At 32.8% G+C, this 5,185-nt stretch overlaps 1 long non-coding RNA gene across 1 annotated transcript; it reads right to left on the reverse strand.

The window, feature by feature from the left end:
- Window positions 1–433: 433 nt before the first annotated feature.
- LOC107798539 (uncharacterized) lies at window positions 434–2,681 on the reverse strand. Its single transcript, XR_001650911.2, has 2 exons — window positions 2,235–2,681; window positions 434–751 (listed from the first exon to the last, which is right to left on the reverse strand). It is a non-coding gene; the product is annotated as an uncharacterized LOC107798539 (long non-coding RNA).
- Window positions 2,682–5,185: the final 2,504 nt, after the last annotated feature.

Below are 5,185 nucleotides of genomic sequence, written 5' to 3' on the forward strand. Positions count from 1 at the left end.
CTAGCCCAGTTACAACTCTAGCTAACTGGGCCACTTTGCGGTTCTGTTTTTAGTAACAAGACAAAATTATCAAAATAATAGTCCAAAGGCTATTTGGTACAGCTGGCCCAATCGCAACTCTAGCCGACTGGGCCTCTTTGTGGCCCAATCGCAATTAAACTATACTACTGTAATTTTCAACACACAAAAGAAAATTGGGAGTTTATGTTAAAGTTTAAAGAAGCAAAGCCCATATCTGGGGTCAAGCTATTGGGCTTAGTACCCAAGCCCAAGCTGCCTAGGTCCAGACTTGTCAGGTAATTCCCAGATTGGGCCAAGTCACAAGTCTGGCCCATTTCATATTAGCCTTTATTCAGGCAATTCTGATACAACGGGCTCCATTTATAACAAAGGGCCATTGAGATGGTTTTTGCTAAAATACTGTGGAATGCAGTTATTAACCAAAGCAATCAATCAAAAAGAGAAATATTACAATATATTTTATATCAATTCTATGCAGGAAATCAGTTCATTAGGAACAGTCCATGGATTAACAATACATTCAAATGTATGACTACATGCCTTTCCCTTTCTTTTTTTTAAGAGAAAATTTTGTTATCCATTGAATACTCCATATGATTTTGGGCTCTTTCACTTGCCACCAGCTTTCAAAAGGGCCTTTGAATTACAAGGTCAGCCATAGAGCTGCTCTGCAAATCAACACCTTTTATTCCGAATCAATAGGTTTCCAATTTCCTCTTTCTTGTTACAACTCCACATACAAATCAAGAAAATAAAAAAAAAATTGTGAAGAGTAGTTTATTAGCATCACATATTCAAAAGAATAAAAAGAAGACAGTTGGCAACAACAATGCTAAGGAATCGGATTTACCATAACTCGTGATGGAAAGCTAAGTATAACTAGAATAGAAATAGCAAAGACCCTGGCATGGAACAATCCTTGAAAGCTAAACATGATGGCATACAGATCAACCCATATAGCCTTTAAAAATATTCAGCAACTAAAGAGGCTAAACTCTATAACATGGTGGACAAGCATAAACACATGGGGACCATTTATCAGAAACACACGGTATAACTTTCAGAGACAGTTTCAAAGAGGAAAGAAAAACTTTGTAAAGACATATAGTTCAACAAGACACCAATTCACATTTTTCATTCATGTATTTCAAAATGGGGGCTACAGATGAGATATCAATATACCTAATGCTGGAAATAAAAGCTGAGACTAAGTATAGGTTTAAGGGCCAAGAAGAAAACCCAATAGGACCCCAGAAAGAGAAGCAATCAACATGCAGTTTAACAGCAAGAATGAGGAAAACTTCAGCTCCAGAAAACCAATACCAGTTCAAGATCCAACTTAGATGAACCCAAGTTTTCTTTTTAAAAGAGAAATCAGAACTTTTAAACCTTTTCAGTAAATGCAGGAAGTTTTTGTGAGTTGAAACTCAACCTCAAAATGAGTGTTCATTTAGAGAATATTTTCGGTGTATTCAGAGAATTTTTGGGTCAGTATGCTGAATGAATCCTATTTCAGTGAGAGTGAGGTCTCCTTTTATAGGGTATATGAGCATGAAAAGATAAGAGTTAGAGGGGTATAAAGGAATCTTTTCTAGGGGAATTCTGCCAGCCCCTCCCTTTCAAATGTAGGGATAAAGTACTATTCTATACCAGAAAATGGACAGCTGTTGAGACAGCTGTCTATGCAGGTTTTCCCCTTATTTTTTAGTCCTTTACAATTCTAAAATTATCCCTTTTTTAACCCTAAACGGAACTAATTTCCTAATGCAATTTGCATTTCAGTCCCCACCCTCATCTTCTAGAAACTTCTAGCCAATTCCAGATTTAAAACCCTTATTGTGGCTTCCAATTATTTCTTTTAAAGTTTTCTGTCATTAGCAAAAGCCGGAATCTAAATGATTATACTTAAAACTAAAATGGAATGCCACAAACAGCCTGTATTTGACACTCACTCAGAAATTGGCTAACCTAATTAAAACATGCAAGCAAAAAGTCATTCTTAAAAGAGATTTAGGTTCTAATCTAGCTGAAATAAAAATAAAGAAGAAAGAAAAAACAGTAAAGAGGCAAAGTAATAATTCTAATCATTTTTTTAACAAAAATCAGATAATTAAAATTCTCGCTAAACCATGCGAAGCAAAAACTTTTAACCCTAGATATGCTGAAACATAGAAATTAGAGAAGAGAAGAACAAAAAGGAAGCGGGTTATTACCTAAAAACAAAGAGGAATATCTTTGATAAGCACTGGGCCAAACAATGGGGTTCAAATCCCTCTGAAATGACCCGGAATTAACGCTAATCGGTTGTTCGTGCCAAGAACAACTGACTAGCATAAATTTTGAGTCAACACAAGCCTTGAAACTCAACGAGCAAACAAAGAAGAAAGAACTCGATCTTTCTGTTTTCTAGATCCGGTTCTGAGAGCATTCAATGGGAATTTGGGGAATATGGTAATAGATTGATGACGAGGGGAGATTGAGGAGTATGGGATATCGATTTGGGTATTTGGAGGGATTATGATAGCCGCCGCCAGCTAATGAGTTGAGAGAATTTAGGGGCGGCTAGATTAGGGTTAGGGATGGGACGAAAGTGAAGGGGGGGGGGAGGTTCTCTAGGATTTGACAGGGTTCGGACGGTCATATAGGGAGAAGGAGATCAGTTCCCAGCCGTTAGATCTAAAGTGATCGACGACTGGGATCAAAAAGGGGTAACAAGACGTCGTTTTTGGAGCTGGGGCTGGACCGGGTACGAAAGGGAATAGGCTTGGGTCAGTTGGTTTTGAGGGGGGAAATTTTGGGCCGAATTGGGGTATTAAAACAGCCCAATTTTAGATTAAAACCCCTTCTTCTTATTTCCTTTTTCCTTTTCTTTTTCTTTCTTTTTTTTTTAATTAAAAATCCTAATAATTAAAAATCCTAAATTATCTAAAACGTGAGATTAAACTTATTAGCTAATTATAAAAATTATAAACATCACTTAGTTCTAAATTAAAAGAGAAAAAATCAATAAACTAAAAATTAAAAGACAAAAAATATAAAAATGAGCTATTTTTGTGATTTTCAAATTTCTATAAAATAAATAATTACATTAATTCTAAAAAATGTAAAAATAAATCATAAATGCAATGCATGATATTTTTAGTATTTTTTATGATTTAAATAAAAATTAAACATGCACAGAAATGCGAATAATTAGGAAAATTTCTAAAAATGGCAAATAATTAATAGAAAACCTATTTTCTTGGGATTTTATAGGAATATTTCGTATAGCGCAAAAATCACATGCTCACAATTGTATATTAATTGTTAAATCTCCTAGAAATAATGAAAATGTCTAGTGAAGTAGTAAAAAGAATTAAAAAGTTTTTTTATATTGCAAACATAAATTCCATACGTGACATATACTCGAACTTCTTTTTTTGAATATTTTTATTTAAATTTCTGATGTCGCCCATAGTGTATTAATTCGTGCATTTATTTGGCGATTTTGATGTTTGCACCCAAACAATATGTGGAAACTCACTTCAAATTTAAGGATCCGTTTAGCCATAGATTTTACCAAAATAAATTTCGATTTTATTTGGCAAACATATGTTTGGCCATAGATTTTGCCTATATTTTGGCAAAATCTCAAATCTCAAAATCAGCTCAATAGTTGGTTTTGGGCCAAAATATCACTATTACATTTTTTAAAAAGAGATTTTTACATTCGCATACACTATATGAAACTATATTACCCTTCCTACTCAAGTTTTACTATAATTACATTTTATATAGCCAATTACCATTTATGTACATTTTAAGAGAATTAATGATAATAATTAGTGTCCTAAAATCACTCTAACGTATCTTCCACTCCCCCACATTTCTCTCTCCACATTCCACCCATCCCCCACGTATCTTGCACAAGATAGCAGCAATTCCACCATTGACAACCACTAAAAAGCTTTGAAGTTTTGAATTCGAATTTGGCTTTTCAAAAAAATTATTTGTTTGAATTGGGTGTTGTTGCAAAGAATTGAGAATTCTCTCTACGTCTCTCTCTATCTCTCAATTCCTAATTTCAGTAATGTAAAGCAAAGGAAAAGAGAGCAGCAATTTCACCATTGACAACCATTAAAAAGCTTTGAAACTTTGAATTCGAATTTGGATTTTCAAAAACCATTATTTGTTTGGATTGAGTGTTATTGCAAACAATTGGGAATATGGTTTGGAGTTTATATCTCAATTTTGAGAGTGTTTTGATAAAGATTAGACTTGATTTTGGCTGAATTTCAGATTGAAACTCGAAAAAGAAGAAAAAGAAGACATGATATATATAATATTTACGAATTTGTAGTAAAATTGTAGAAAAATTGTATGATATTGTAGTTGTATATAATTGAGTAGAAATAATGTAAGAAAATTGTAGATAAGTTGCAATAATATATAATTAGTTGTATAAAAAAATTTTTTACTATGTATAAATCAGATACAAAATATACAAAAGACATATTGTATAAATTTTGTATTTAAGTTGTATGTTATTGTAGTTGTATTTAACTGGGTAGAAATAATGTGTGAAAGTTATAAATAAGTTATACATAAGTTGTATACTATATAATTAGTTGTATGATATATTATATAAAATTTGTATAAAATTGTATTTAAGACTTAAGTGCATGCTAATAAATATACTATCCCACATTATATTTTTCAGATACACAAAATTATGTTATTGAGATGCCGACAGACTTGATAAGATGGATTGTGCTTTCTGAGATTCTACTTCTTCTGATTTTTCAAATTTATAATTCACCTTTTGTTCTTAGCATGTAGATGGTATCTTACAGCCATGCCATTAGCCATATATGGATTCTCAAAAATTATCGAGATTTTGATAAATTACTATACTCTAAGATTTATCTATTTACTATTTTAACTTTGGAAAGAACTGATGATCTTTAATTGTATGACCAGATTACAAGTGTTGTTGAGTAAAGGTGCTCCCAGGAACTTATAAACGAGAATCTCCTGTTTGTAAAGGTGATCACGCCCAACTATGCCTTATAAAAAGGATTAAGCGGTCGTTGTAAATATAATCCGTTTTACAAGTCCAGAATCGAATTCCACAGAGAACTAAGGCTTAACTACAACTGTTCAATATTGCTAAGAAGACAAGCCC

The sequence above is a fragment of the Nicotiana tabacum genome, chromosome 3, assembly GCF_000715075.1.
Source record: "Nicotiana tabacum cultivar K326 chromosome 3, ASM71507v2, whole genome shotgun sequence".
NCBI lineage: Eukaryota > Viridiplantae > Streptophyta > Magnoliopsida > Solanales > Solanaceae > Nicotiana > Nicotiana tabacum.